Raw genomic sequence first — 15,546 nt, forward strand, 5'->3', positions numbered from 1 at the left:
TGTTCAAACTTGCTGGCACGGGGCACCTCAACCAGCGCAAGACCATATCGCCTTCAGCTCAGCATATTCAGAGCTCGTAATGCGTGTGGTAAGCACAACTGCTGTTGAGAAACTTCTCTGCCGACATGAAAAGATATGTCTAAGCTTTAACGTATGAATGGCAATATTCCCCATGCGCAGGTGGCACAAAATGTTTAATTCAGGTCGAGTCGAAAACCCTTGTTGGTGCTTTGCTCTTAGGAGTTCGCAATACCGAGCAAGCACCGAAAAGTGAATTCGTTCTTGCACGATTTTTTCCGCACATGAAAGATTTACACAGACAATGGGTGTCAGGTTGGTTTTTTCGTCACCAACAACGACCGGCCGCGATAGGTACATGGCTACAGCAGTAATCTATGAAGCTAGAAGTAGCAGATTCAATCCCTGCTGTGGCAGCCAGATATTGATGGCGGGTGAATGCAAAAACTCTCGTTCTCTAATATTTACGAGCACGCTACAAAACCGCGGTCGTCAAAATAATACGTAGTTTCCCAATAAAAAAAGCTAATTATGGGGTTTTATGTGCCATAACCATGATCTAATAAATGTCACGCCGTAGTGGGGGACTCCAGAAATTCGGACCACGTAGGGTTCTTTAACGTGCACCTAAATCTAAGTAAACGGGTGCTTTCGGATTTCGCCCCTATCTGAATGTGGCCGCTATACCCTGGATTCGACCGCGCGACCTTTTGCTTAGCAGCCAAACACCATGGCCACTAAACCACCACGGCGGGTATTCTCGATTACGATGTGCCTCATGATAAGATCCGGTATTCACACGCAAGACACCGTAAACTACGCTTTTATTAAACTACCGACAAGTTCAGCAGACTGTGCGGCTTGCAGAGATTGAAGGCCCAAAAAAAGACCATCTGTACCGCAAGGCGAACAAAGCATCCAGCGAAGTGCACTTTCGGCGTCAGCTGTGAAGTGCTGTGAGCCTCTAGGAAGGCCCACGTTGAGCAAACTTGCCGTTGCCTCCTCTAGCGTGTCATGAAAACGCCTACTTTTGCCCCCAGATACAAGGCAGCAGTACTCCCCTTCACTGCTTTACAGGAGCACGTGCCTCACACATTTACAGTTGTAAGGCGACAGGGCGATACCACTGGGGATGTGCTCACCTGACTGCTGATATTGTGTGATAAACAGTGGGGTGATACTTGAGCAAGCCTTCCATTTTTTGCGCTATCTAAAAATAAATCATACCAATTGATGCTTCAGTACAATATACTCTACATAGGCTTTGTTCTTTCTGAAACACCATTATTTCGTCAGTGAATAGCATGCGTCACGTTGTCCCTTCCTTATCCGACAGCGAGCTCAATCTACTACATACAGGGTACGAATTAGCGCTGTGCGGTCTGCTATTTTTTCTTTTCATTTCCAACAGATATTTACAAATCTCTTGGAATATATGGCTATCCGGCTTGATCAGGATTATTGGCCGAAGAGGCATACGTAAGTTTCACAAGAAAATGCAATGCCCATTTTGCTAACAAAAAAATATTGAAGCCGAGCGGTGGTTAAATTGTATCGCTTCCGCAAGAATACTGGTGGCCTATCGCACACTGCTTACTACATGGCATGAGCATTATATAAGTACCAAGGAAACGTGCCTACGCGATAGTGTGTAATAACTACACTCTAAGAAAAAACGGAGTAAAAAGTGAGTCACGGCAACTTGACTCTCTTTTTTCTTCCGAAGACCCACTTTTGCGCGAGTAGAGTCAGAAAACAAGAGTCAACATTTGCGATGGGTCGTTTGACTCTCAATAGCACGCGAAGAGTCGTCGTGGAAGATCGCGATTCCTCTGATATTCGAGATGAGTCTGGCGAGAGAAAGATTTTAATGCAGGAGAAGAAATACCAGATAACCTCTTCTGATTTAGGCTATCCCTCGGGTTCCTGTCCTGGTTGTAATGCGGTGTATCATTCTTTCATCCTTGTCATGTTCTGCAATTACTTCGAACTCTATATATTGATTTTGCTTCACCATGCTTGTTGATACCTCACACGCTTAAGCTATAGCTGGTTTCCTATGCTAAAGAAGACCTGGATTTGTCACACTGGATTCTGACCATAAGTAAATCTAAAAAAAAAGTATTGGCTACTAAAGAGAGCACAGCAACGAGATAATAAGTTCAGTAGGCGCACTCAACAGTGTCGATTGTAAATGTAATTCCGCGGCTTAAAATTAAATTTTGAAGATTTAAGTTCCAAAATCAAGGTCTTGTTATGAGGTGCACGGTAGTGGAAAGCTGCAGATTTATTTTCAGCAGCTCGGGTTATTTAATGTGTACGGAATGCACGGTATACGCGCGTTTTCGCATTCTGACCCCGTTGGAATGCGACTGCCGCGGTTGTGACTGGACCCGTCACCTCGAGCTCAGTAGCGCAACACCAAAGCCACTGGGCTACCGCAGTGCGTTGCGTTCCACGACCAGAAACAAGTATTAGCGTACGCAACACTGCTTTGGAAGCCCCTAGAAATATAAAAACAAAAATATAGCAGTTTCACCCCAATGCTGCATGAACCACTGCACGAACTAAGGTTCGTAGTTGCATCGGCTGAATAAACTGTAGTAAACATTCGCTTACTCCTTAAATTAGCAAGCACTGGGTCACAAGCGCACGTGCAAACATCAACAGATCTCACTCAGTGACCGCGAGCACTCGCTGTCACAGCGTTGGCGTGATGAAGGGCGCGAACAGAGTGGACCGAACGCTTCTGCTGCATCTTCCTTCAATGCGTCTCCGAAAAATTGGGCTACCTGAGCACCCCCCCCCCCCCCCCCCCCCAGCTTTGCATCCATCGGAAATTATCTCCAAAACAGCGAGGGTGGCGCAAGACCGGGCTAGAGCAACGGCTAGAGGAGGAGAAGCGCGCTAAGCTAGCGCCTCCCTCTCCCGGCTTGCGCGCGTTTTATCACGTGACTTCCTATAGATACTTGACTTGGGTGCCCATCCAGCCCGGCTCAGCCTCGAACACTTCCTTTAACGCGCACAGCCAACGGCGCGGGATAGGATCTTATCGCACTTGACTTTATACGTAAGCTCACGGTAACACCGACAGATATATTTCGACGGTTGTGTCCATATAACTGCTATCGCAAAATTCGCAATAAACAGGAAATTTTACTAAGGACCAACAACGCTGCTTCTCCACGTCGTGATACAGCGGTGAACAATTCTGGAAAATGTGTTGCTAAATCTCCGCCAAAAGACTGCGCTCGCATTTGGTGACAGCGGAACGCAGTCGCAAGAAATTGTGAAGGAAATACCGGAGTTCTGGCAGCTTCAGGTGCACTAGATTATTCAGTAACGTCGGCGGCTTTGTAGTTCTACCTTACATCAGAGCACACTGCACTCGACAGAGATCAAGGGCAGCCGCACCGTTATAGCTAAGCAAACTAAGCACAATTATGCGGCGTCTTCCCACTTCGAGCATGGTCCGAGATCCCAACGATAGATATTTTAAACGTAACCACACTCGGACGAGCAAATTTTGCTTCTGCGAGGTGAACGTAGCGGGTATTTCAAGACACGTGTTAATTCATGGCTGTTTCATTCGTCAACATTACTTACGTGACGTAATATTATCAGTGAGCAAAACAGTTTTTATTTCAACACTGAAATTAGCGCAACTGTTTTGCTCAGTTGTGCGCATACAAACAATCCAAAGCCGAAGCCGTCAATAGCATGACGCCATTTTGCAGTTGCGTTGCATCTCGCGCGAGTACGTTGTTGTCGAGTGGTGGTTCTTTATTCTATGGAGTGGTTCTCAAGGGCAAGTTACGGTGGGCAAGTTACGGTGGCAAGTTACGGTGGGAACTTCTGTCCGTGCTGTGCGCCTGCGACGAGGAGGACCGCCGCCAGCAGTGGCGTGTCGCCGATTTCGGCTTTGCCGACATCGAGCGAGTGCAGCTCGCCGGACCGTCACAAGCGCCGGAAGTGTTGCGTTTTGCACTGCGTTTTCCTTGTGATATGGGAGATCGCAACGCAGAGACGACCAGATGCATACGAAAGACTTCCAGCGGAGAGTGACCTGTGCCATATTTCTCTTAACCTCTCAGCTAAGCATATCAGCTTTTGTTCCGAGTTTACAAACGGCGCGTACTCGGCCCTTCCGGTACGGCTGCATTTGGGTCACGTTTCTCTTGGCAGTTCGCAGACGTTTCATAGGCATGCGTGCGCGTATGTATGCGATAATACTACTGGCAGACGGAAGCCTCAGGAGAGCATCTGAAATTATTGCAAAGCTGTACTGCCATAGATAAACACCGTTCTTAACGACTCCAATGGCGAGTGGCCTGTCGCATCGAAAAATCAGTAGAATACCAAGTACTGCCTAACGTGAAGTGTAGATACAATACCAGCACCAGTGTGACTTTCGCTGGTGAAGACAGGTTGTCGAAAAAACAGCTTGTGTATTCTTAGATTTACTAGGGCTTTAGGTATATTACCGCGAATAACAAAAACGCTACAACGCTGTACGGCAGTGTCAGGCGATGTGGCAGCACAAATATTTTCGTAGCGGTAAGGCGGCTGCATGCAATAGCGAACAGACACAACGCTTTAAAAGCGCTGAAACAGAACAAATTTAATGTGCATTTGGCTGCAAGTCCGAAACACATTAGCTCACAATATAAGCCGATGTATAATGTTATTTTTTATGTAATCTTTATTTTCACGGCTGTAAATATTTAAAAGCATGAATTTGCTGCAACCTTTATATAGTAAATCCTACTAGGCTTACAAAACCTGGCTGTGTTATATGGAGAATTTGTGGTATTTCTACTGGAATTTCTATATTGAGTCTGGTGTTTTATGAAAAAAGGGTCTTTTTATTTGTAGTCTTACGTTAGTGCAGATATTTGGCAAGCAGAAATGAGTTGATTGCAAAGTTGTACCTCCCGGTGAGCTGCATGTGAACCCAAGTTTATCCTCTCTTGGCTATTGTAATGTGCATATAACAATTTTAAGTATATACAGCTGTAGTTGGCTTAGTCGCTGTAGCGTATTTTGTAAAAGTAGAAGGCTATGATTATTTTACTTTTTCATGCAGAAATACCTTTTTTTCCTGTACCAAGAAACGCTCACAGCATTGAATGAAATGAAGTGTGGTGTATTTTTCTACTAATTTAATAGAGGAAATTTCGTCTGCGGTGTATCAGAGATTAGTTTACTTTCTTTTACTAAACAATGCGTCATCTCCTCTGCTACTGCTGTTGTTCTGTGTATTTTTCTAATTTTAAATTTACTTTATTTTATGTATTCAAGAAATGGCAACATCCAGAAGAAGACGCCATCTTATTCAGCATGTTATGGGTGAGACAGATCGTAGCAGGCACTTTCGCAAATCTCATTACAATATGATGCTATTTGTTGTAATTTTTGTGTCCACTTTCCTGGCCTTTATTTATTTCAGCATTATTGTGCAAAGGGTAATACTTTTACACCGAAATAGAGTAATTGTCCAATGGAGAGACATGCATGGAGGAGACGACACACCATAAGCCTCCTTTGTCCGTATTTCTATGTTGCGCAGTTACTCGGTCATTATCTACCAACAAGCCCAAGTTCTTCCTCAGCTACATTTAATAATTCTCCGTTATTACAATTTCATTGATACAACATTGAAAGCATAGAGGTACACAGGAAGACAGAGACTTGAAATGATGATGAGCCGTAGAACAAGGAGTATCGCTGGAGCCAATGTTTAGACAAAGAGAATGAGGTAAGCTTTCTTGTCAAACCATTGTCTCCAGTAAAATTTCTTGTTCTATTACTATTTACGATTAAGAGACAGCATTATTGCTCTTGCTGAAGTATTATGCATTATGGAATAAAAATTAGAAGGGTTAAATGTCAGGAATGGGAAATTTCTTGTGTATTCTAATGCTACAGCGAAAGCCAGAAAAACAAGATGTAGAGAACCACATTGTTATTGGTCACTACCCAGTTTGGCCAGCTTCATTCAGAGCTCGCGCTTTGTTGCATTAACGACCACTGGAATTCATTATTTGAATTGCTTCGCGATTTACTTATCTTTAGAGATATGGAACTTGTTTTAATGCAGCTTAACATAGTGCGTGCAAAAAATATACAATGGCATTTTAAGAGGCTTGCGGTTGACTAGCAGATCACTTGATGGTATGAGCTCAGGTTTCAACTGAGCTTCCATGCACAAGTCGGATGCACATTCTTCTTTTTTTATCGCTTGGATTTTCATATACATAAGTACCATTTCTTCTTTGTCGACGTTCTAGTTGTGGTATAGGACCTAACTGTTTACATTTATTTGTATTGGTATCCATGTTACACAGACAATTGAATTTTTCTTGTAAATTGTGACATGGTAGGACTAAGAGCATTTGTGCAAATTTGCTGCAGGTACACTCTGGTGGCTCTCGCCCCTGCATCCTGCCACCACCGTGTCCTGACTACGTCCACTAGGGAGTTGGCAGCCTTCGTGATGATGCCAAGCAGGCTGGAAGCCGACAGAAAGATTAAGGTAAATTCATGTAATTAGGTGCCAACTTTTTGAGTGAAGTGGCTTGTAGCCACTCAGCAATGAAATAATTAACTTCAAAGCAGTTTAGACTCCCTGCAATCGGTGCAGGAATGCTCAAGTCCATGCATTTTGCCTTTGCTGCCAAGAGGCTATGTGGATTAGACGAAACGCGATGCATATTTTGAAACTAGTAGGAGACCACTTGTACAATTTTTTTCTTGCTTAACACTAAACTGCTTTGATAAAGCTTTAGCAATTTAAAAACAATACAGTGTACTCTCATACATGGTATTGGGCATAAATTTACTTGGACTGCCTCAATAGTAAGTATGCCGATAAACTTACACCAAAACTGACTTTTTTTCTAGTTCATCCTCATTTCTGTGCACTGCTGCTTAATTTAACTTACTGAAACCAGTTTTTGCATGCAGCACAAGTCCTAAATATGTAAATTACATAAATTTGCAGCTTTTGCTGTAAGCCAGTTCTATGAAAATAAAGTTAATAGGCCATTTTGTCCATTTTTATTGACCCATAATAAACTGAGCAGTGGCTAATAAGCAGTTCAATTTTTGGTGCAAGGCTCCCTTTATTGTCCTAAAAAATTTGGCCCCCTTAATGAAAGAACCAATTTTTTGGCTATGCCTTTTATGATGCATAGTTTGGTGCGTTACACAACATCTCACTTAGTGCTTGCGCCAGTAAAAAGAAACTTTTAAAGTTAAGTATTTCTTGAAATAAACATTTGTCCTCTATTGAAAGGCCTCCAGCTTTTCAAAATGATTTCAAGTGGTCGTGTGCCAGGTCGGGACAGCTCGCATGGAATAACCTACTTACACAAATAAGGAGGCCCATACCCGCCGTGGTTGCTCAGTGGCTATGGTGTTGGGCTGCTGAGCACGAGGTCGCGGGATGGAACCCCGGCCACGGCGGCCGCATTTCGATGGGGCGAAATGCGAGAACACCTGTGTACTTAGATTTAGATGCGCATTAAAGAACCCCAGGTAATCGAACTTTCCGGAGTCCTCCACTACGGCGTGCCTCATAATCAGAAAGTGGCTTTGGCACGTAAAACCCCATAATTTAATCTTTTTTAAGGAGGGCCAAGTACACTTGGCTTTATGTTAAGATACTATTATTGATCTACAAGAGGCAAAATGAAACATTCCATCCTATAAGCAGCTCTTCACATTTATTTACACTTTTGCACATTTGTATACTTCGAGTCTGGTGACTTGTGTCTGTTTTCATTATCTGCCATGTGCCGATGGTAAACTTCAGGTTTGCCGTATGGTAAAGAATATTTTGGTGCTTATTGATATGTATCTGTGTTTTTCAGGTTGCCTCGAAATTTTACCCAAGCCGTGGCACACACTCGGGCCAAGCTTCTTGCAAACGACGTATAACCAGGCTCAACGCATGAGTGTCGAGTGAGTCCGGAGATCCAGGCAACCTGCTGTGCAACCATCGTGCAGCCTTATGTGACCCCTCTACATGTTCCACCTATTTCACAGCTGTACCTCAGCTACCACCTATACAAACAGAATCACCAGCTGTGGTCACTCATCGAACCATGGATGAATGTTGGGGTGGAGTGATTTGAAGAGACATTGCATTTGTCTCTTCAACATCTTGGCAAATACTTGTATTATAGTTCATGTGTCTTTAGTACATAGTTTTTAATGGTTCCTTTCTATTAGAATTCTCACCATCGATTCCTGCTATTATAATGTATGTCCATCTTTATGCCTAGTTTTTCGTAGTTCTTTTGTACTTGTGTATGTAATTGATAGGTTCATAATTCTTGTTATACAGAAGGCTAAAAGGCAAACTTATGGCACTTTTTTCTTCATTTCGATAATCTACAGCACTGCAAAGCGTTCAAGAAATGTAACCTAACGTGGGCTCTAGTGCAGGAAAAATTTAAGAGCAATATAGGGTACTTATTTCAAACACCCATTATTTTTGGAAAAGTCAAGAATATAGGATCACAAAAAAGAAAATATTAAACTAGAGAAACATGACTTCCCCTCATAAGTCTTATAATAATGTGACTTCCTTTCACTGCAAAGATACCAGTTATACTCGCATACAAAGTTTGAGACACAAAAGCTATGATGCCCTCGGCATTTCTCAGTGCCTATTTGCCACACTGACGAATGTCAAAGGCATCGTAGGTTTCATGCACGCATTGGTTGTGTTACAGTTTTGAGTATTGCATTTCTCAAACACAAAGGTTTACAGCAGTTCTTTAAATAGCAAATGCTTTTTCTAATTTATTAGTGCAAGAGTAACAGTACAGATCATGTAAAAATTATTTCACAGAATATGTATCCATGGATGAACACTTCTGATGACATAGCAGTGACGTGGTCATGGGATGAATGTCTTTATTTCAGATTTACATATTGGCTTCCAGGTCTGGGTTAGTCTCCGACACTGAGTAGTCAAGGTCAGAGCCCATTTACTAGAGAAAGTGAATTAAACTAGGAATCATAAACATCAAAAGACCTTGTTTAGGACACTAATGTGGCAATCAGCAAGGTTCTTTGGGCATTCATTTCCAAATTTGTGAGGATATATTTTATGACTGGTTTCATTATTGTGAGAATAAATATTTGTTTATTGTCACACTAAAGTTGACTGCCCCCATTTGTATACAACCCCTTCAATGGCTAAAAATTCAGAGTGTTAGTAATAGGCTGTTTTTGGTTTTGCGCGCTCAATGTTAAGGGATACAAATGGTGACACATAAAAGAATGCAAAAATGACTAAGGAATGCAAGCAGGGCGTGGGGATTTTTAGGCAGATGCGTGCGTGTGCTATTTATAAAGCTCCCCATGGTATGCCTGAAGGCATTTTCTAACATTTTGGTAGAATACACTGACACCCACTTATTAAGGGGAAATACTCCTCGAAACAACGTTTTTATATATTAGTACTAGAGATTTGAATATACTGTCATTCATAAAGTGTTTTATTAGATTTGAATTGTCATCGATTTTTGTGTAGCTGCTGTTTTTTAGTTAGTCCTACACAGTGGCAAAATATTGTTGTGGGCACTTTCTCGTGTATAAAATTTTCAGAAATAGCTTCATGCTGTATCTTATTTAGCTAGATGTATACTGCAAAGTGGTGATACCTATCCAAACGGCTTGTACAATTACTGGAACTATGCAAAAAATATTAGGCCACTTTAAATAATCTTACAGATTGCAATTTCAATTAGATATCAGCATTCTGCATATCTTGAAGAGTATGTATGCCAAATTTCTTCAGTATAGGACAATTATAAGTGCATAAGGTTATTCTCATTCTATTGTGAGAAAAAGTTTTTGAAGTATATTCAATAATTTTTTTTTTCACAATAGCATGAGAAGTATGCAAGATTAGTAGGCAGGCCTGTCTGCTGCCTACTAATCTTGCATACTTCTAGTAACATTACGTGCTGTTTGAATAGATATCGGCACTTTGCAGTCTACAAAGAGCTGAGTTAGCTGCAGCACACTGCTTTTTGTGAAAATTTAGTACACTAGAAAGTGCCCGCATATATCACTATGTATTTTGCCGTTGTGTAGGACATAACTCAAGTGGCAGCCAAACAAATACTAATAGAATATATGAAATCTGCATAAAGAACTCTACAATTGGCTCTCTTTTCAAACCTCTAGTACAAATAATAAAATTGTTTTGAGTAATATTCAATGAGCAAAACATACCCCTTGCCATAGTGACCTACAACATAGCGATGCAAATTGAAAGCAAGTCCTCTTGTCGAAGCGACTCTGGGCAGTCTTCCCAAGGGCTTCTGTTAAACACTGAAATTTCCTGCATTTGCCAGAAGTGCAATACTAAAACGTTTGTGAATGTGCAATTGGTATTGGCACACCAACAGAAAAAAAGAACAGTTCTGTGAAATGTAGAATCGACTATAACTTTGTTCGACATTTACATTTTGACTTCATATCTTTGGTTTGTGTTTTGTACATAGTGTTTCAGCAGTGACTGCCGCTAAAAATTGAACGTAATGCCTCATGACAAGGCGACAACTTTCGCTAACAGAAATTTATTGCAGTGGCAGGCATTATGATTACAGTACTCAATAACGTCTAGTTTGTAATAAGTCGGACTAGCACCAGTTCTGAGATACACAACCCAAAAAGACATGATCAAATAGGTTTATCTTCCACACAGAATTGTCCCACAAGGCTTACAAAATGTTTTGTGGCAAAGTAATATCTGCAACAGCAAAGCATGTTCCACCAAGTATGGTGATAAATATTTCAGAGCTATCAGTCTGAGGACTCCTACAAACAAACAATACCTTCAGTACTGACTAGCCTCAATAATGGGATGTCAGCCATTTTGCTGAAACAATAAAGCTTCAATTATTGTGATCTTGTTTAAGAAGAAATTTGCAATTATAATGCACTTCTAGTCTCTGTCACTTTTGTAAATATTTTCCAATTATTTTTTCAGACTACAATTTTTGGTAATAGAGGTATTCGTTGCAGAAAGAGCTAGTACATGGCATTTAATAATAAAGGTAGTGGTCATTGTAGACTTTCTGTCTTCAGCATTTGTTCTGTTGAACAGCTGTTTCTTGAAATCTGGAAGGATGTACCCGCCTCCTTATGTTAGCAAGAAACAGGGAAATCTGTCAGTATGTTTTGTTTAAAATACAGCTGATCAACCCGATAGTTAGGCTGCTTGCTAATTATACATTATAACGATAATAGTGCAGGACTATAAAAACAGAGTGATGCTGACTCACAGCTATGCCCAGCTACATCCACGCAGCTGTGCCATACAATGTGCATGTGTTCAGAAGAGCCAAATTCCCCAGAGAGAAAGCAACAGTAACTCATTGTTTGTCATCTTGTACAAGCAGATTATGCGCTAGGTGTAATTTATGCTCAGTAAATACATAAATCAGTCATGTCAGGTGTCTTACTTTAGGTTGCAAGTTCGAAGTTACTGTAATCTTGCTTGTTTTTATTTTGTTTCCTTTGTGAGCATGAGTGACTTGGTCGCCTTCGCACATATTCTCAAAAATGTTTCATCACTGAGAAACACGAAATTTAATTTACATATAAAATTCCCAGTTACTAATTTGGTAGGCTTCGAGCTTAATTCTCCTATCTTTTATATGTTTATCTACCAAGTAGTCTTATCGTTCATTGAAACATATCCACGCAATGCAGAGTGGGCACCCAAATTATAAATATCTGTTCTTGCTTTCTACCCTGCTCTGGTGTTTTCGTAACCTAGCATTGGTGCAATGGGGCCTGTCTGCACCTGCAGAAAAGTAGTAAAGTGGCTAAAGTTAAAGGTCTAGAACATAATTAAGATACAAAGCAAAAATATAAGTTCGCAATTGTCCCCCATACCCAGAGTTTTGCTTAGGATTAAAAAAAATTTACATCCTGCTGTGATGTGAGAGTTGCTTTGGGCACCAAGGGGACTACGTAGTACCTGTGCTAGTGTACACAACAAAGCAAAAAATAATCATTCCAGATTGGAGCGGCAGTGGAAAGTTAAGCGCAGATGTTTTATTTCACGCACCATTAATGTGGCTTATCATCTGCTTCTGTTGTATGGGAACGCATGCATTGGGAAGACAATCCTTTCCACCATGGTTACCTTAGCGGGACACCAGAGAAAGGTAGAAACCGAGAACAGGTATTCACACTTGGTTGCCCACAGTGTATTATCTGGATGTGTTTCACTGTACAAAAGACTACTGTGGTAGATAATCATAATGACAAAGACAAAAGAATTAAAAGAGGTATGTGTCAGTCATCCATCCGTGACCTCCAGTGTTTATAGAAACACTTTCTGTATATGGGCCAAGCTGGGCCAAGCCGTAGGGAGGCGTTACGTAACTCAGTCATGCTTGCTAAGTTAAAGATTGGAATAAGGAAAATCACAAGAACATTGTATGAGTGATCCGTAAATGTGGCAATTAATGTAACTTATTCATGTATGGGCTGAGGATAGATTACAGCCAGTGCATAATGTGCTCTTACAGGATGACTTGTGATGAGTAAAAGAAGCGTTCCTCACATCTTCCTCTTTGTTTCTTTTGGATCTTTGTGCACTATGTGTATTGTTACAGCTGCGTGCATGCAGCTGGGTATAGTTTGTTTTTGTGTTCTGCTTCCTCCCTTGTCCTCATCATTCATGCGCTATCTTTGCCGTAACAAAATACAGCTACCTGTGCTACTTATTTTGTCAATGTGCTTGCATTATGGAAAGTTTTGTATTAGCGGTTATTTCTACCTCTGAAATTGTCTTTGTCAACTAATATACTTAGTCTTGCAAAAGTATGTTTCTCAACATAAATAAATGATCACTATAAGTGTTGCTGTATTTATTTTTGTAATTTTCTCAGTTATGAGGTTTTTATACACTTGCATGTTGTATGACAGAATAAAATTAATGCACAACGTTTTAATGTGGTGTTTTTCAGATCAATTTTCATCTCAAGCTAACATGCACAAATTGTGTGGGGAAAAGTGCCAACAAGAGTACCATAAGGTAAGACAGCTGCTTTTACTGTTAGATTGGATTATCAATTGCCAACCAGTTGTTTTCAGCAAGCATAGTATAATGCATAGATAATGTAATCTAAGTTGGAATATTGTTTTTATTGCACTTCATTATATGGGTCTCCTTGGTACATAAGTGCAGCCTTTCTTATTTGTAATGTGTAGCATACTTATTTAGAATGTTAAGTCAAAAGGTAAGTCTTTTAGAACAGGGAAATAGGTTGAACTTATACATCTTTTGACATATTATAAGAGACTTGTGCGGTGGTGAATTAAACTTCTACATGAGTTACATAATATTTTGGGGTCTCATTATGGTTCTGAGTGGCATTGCAGTGTCATGCATATGCAGCTGCAGGCTACATATTGGATGTTTATTTAAGAGTGTTTTCCTTGGTTGGCTATTGATTCCAGTTTAATAGTAATGAGAACTGCCTTGCTTTCATAGTGATTCTGTGCTGACTGATACATTTGAATTTTCCAGAAGACAATAACAAAGATTGGTGAAATATTAACTTTTTCTTGCTAACCTGCCATGTGCTTTTTGGCAAGTTTACTGTGGTTTCTTTGTTATCCTATGTTGTCTTTTCAGAGTAGTCTTCTTGAGAACTAGCCGTAGTCATGTGTACTTACAGCAAGAGTTGTTGACACATTTTGAAAAGCGGTTTGACACTGCCATCCAAGAGTGAAACGACTTACATTGATTAGTTACTTCACTTTATTTGGAAGAGACCGGCACCACGCACTAAGGGTAACTTGACACACACTGCTGGAGTGATCCGACTCATCTAGAATAGTTACCTGAATCCTTCTTGCAGTTTTCATGTGACACTTTATCTTGTGTCGTCTGACTCATCTAGAATTGTTAACGGACTCCCTCATCACTAGTCTTGTAACCCTTTTGAAAGGATATAGGCCACTACTACACAGAATATGCCTGACTATTTTGTGTGGAGTCACGTAAACACCTTGTACTGAGCGCAGATAGTCTCGGGACTCTTTGCCAAAAGAGAGTTCGGATGTCTCCCACAAAGCGTGTCGTATACGTGAGGAGTCCAGACTCTTCGAAAAGAGTAAGAGATACTCTTTTTTTTTTCTTAGTGTGTAAGGCAGCGGCCCAAACGAGAAAACCGAGCCTTCAGGCGCATCCTATGAGCAGTAACTTCGGTTTTTGTGTTAGTCATGGGCTTCGTCAAGCCGTCACCTATACCGTTGATAGCTTGCCATGCAGTTTCGCTGTGTTGTCAGGATTGCGTTTCCTTAACGCACCACCGTGCGTTTGTTTTAGCCACGCACATGTAGGTCAGAGGCGGAAATGCGAAACCTTATAAGCAATAGATCTGTGACTGATAATTGCATACACCAGTGGTCCCAAAATATTTTATTGCGAAATGGTTCGGTCAAACTGAAACCAGAGCTTATATTTTGTTTTCTAAAATTTTAACGCCTAGTTTGATGACATGGCTCCAGGCTATAACGCAAATATACGCATGTCCACTCAGCAGTGTAGCGTGACACAGCTTCACCGCTCAAGTAATTACGTTACTTCAAATAAAGCACTACAGACTCTAATGAAAGAGGTTAACCTTCTCTCCCTTTTGGATGGTGTCTGCTACCTTGTTGAGCATCTCTGCAACTTTTCTAAGGTGCTCAACGGTGACATCTTGAGGCTGGGTAGCAGCATCTTCGGCGGAATAGTAGGCTGACGACGACTGTGCGGTCTGTTGGAGGAACTTGCCAATCTGCTCCAGAATCCAGCCGAGTTTCGCCTTCCAATACGGAACCGTTGCGTCATCTGCAATGTTGGTGATGCTTTATGTTGGAACACTGAGATGTCGTTTCGAATTTATATTTTCATGAATTATGACAAGGAAATCGCCAAAAATTCAAAGCTTAATGATTGGTATATCTTCAGTACTGTAAATATACTGATATGCACAAGCTATATTGTTTAGGACTGTGTTCATTCGCTATTACCTACTAACGCAGAAATAAACCGTGATTTTATAAGGTTGAAGCGCGTCCTTAACGCATAACCAAAAGGAGACGTTAATTATAAGGTAATTTATACCCTGCTTCGTTTCAGTTTTGTGAAATATTTTGCTTACTATTTATAGAATTTCCTTTTTAATACAATTTATGCCATCTAAACCTTTAGTAATCCGATTTCATGAGATGTGCAGTAGATTTTGCGCATCCGCTGAATAGATCACATGAGTGATAATGTTGCAATGTGATAAATGTTTGGGTCTCTCAACATTTACATGATTCGGAAGCTTTACTAACTCAGCACCTTTTCTTCATGTATAGAAATAACGCACAAGTTGGCTATCAACTGATCACTGTAGAAATTATAACCATGAGTGCAACTACATATCAGTGACTTTATGGAACTTTCCATAAAACTTTCAATTTCTCCCAATCGTCATAATAGTCATGAGA

Source organism: Dermacentor andersoni, chromosome 2 (genome assembly GCF_023375885.2).
Source record: "Dermacentor andersoni chromosome 2, qqDerAnde1_hic_scaffold, whole genome shotgun sequence".
Classification (NCBI taxonomy): domain Eukaryota; kingdom Metazoa; phylum Arthropoda; class Arachnida; order Ixodida; family Ixodidae; genus Dermacentor; species Dermacentor andersoni.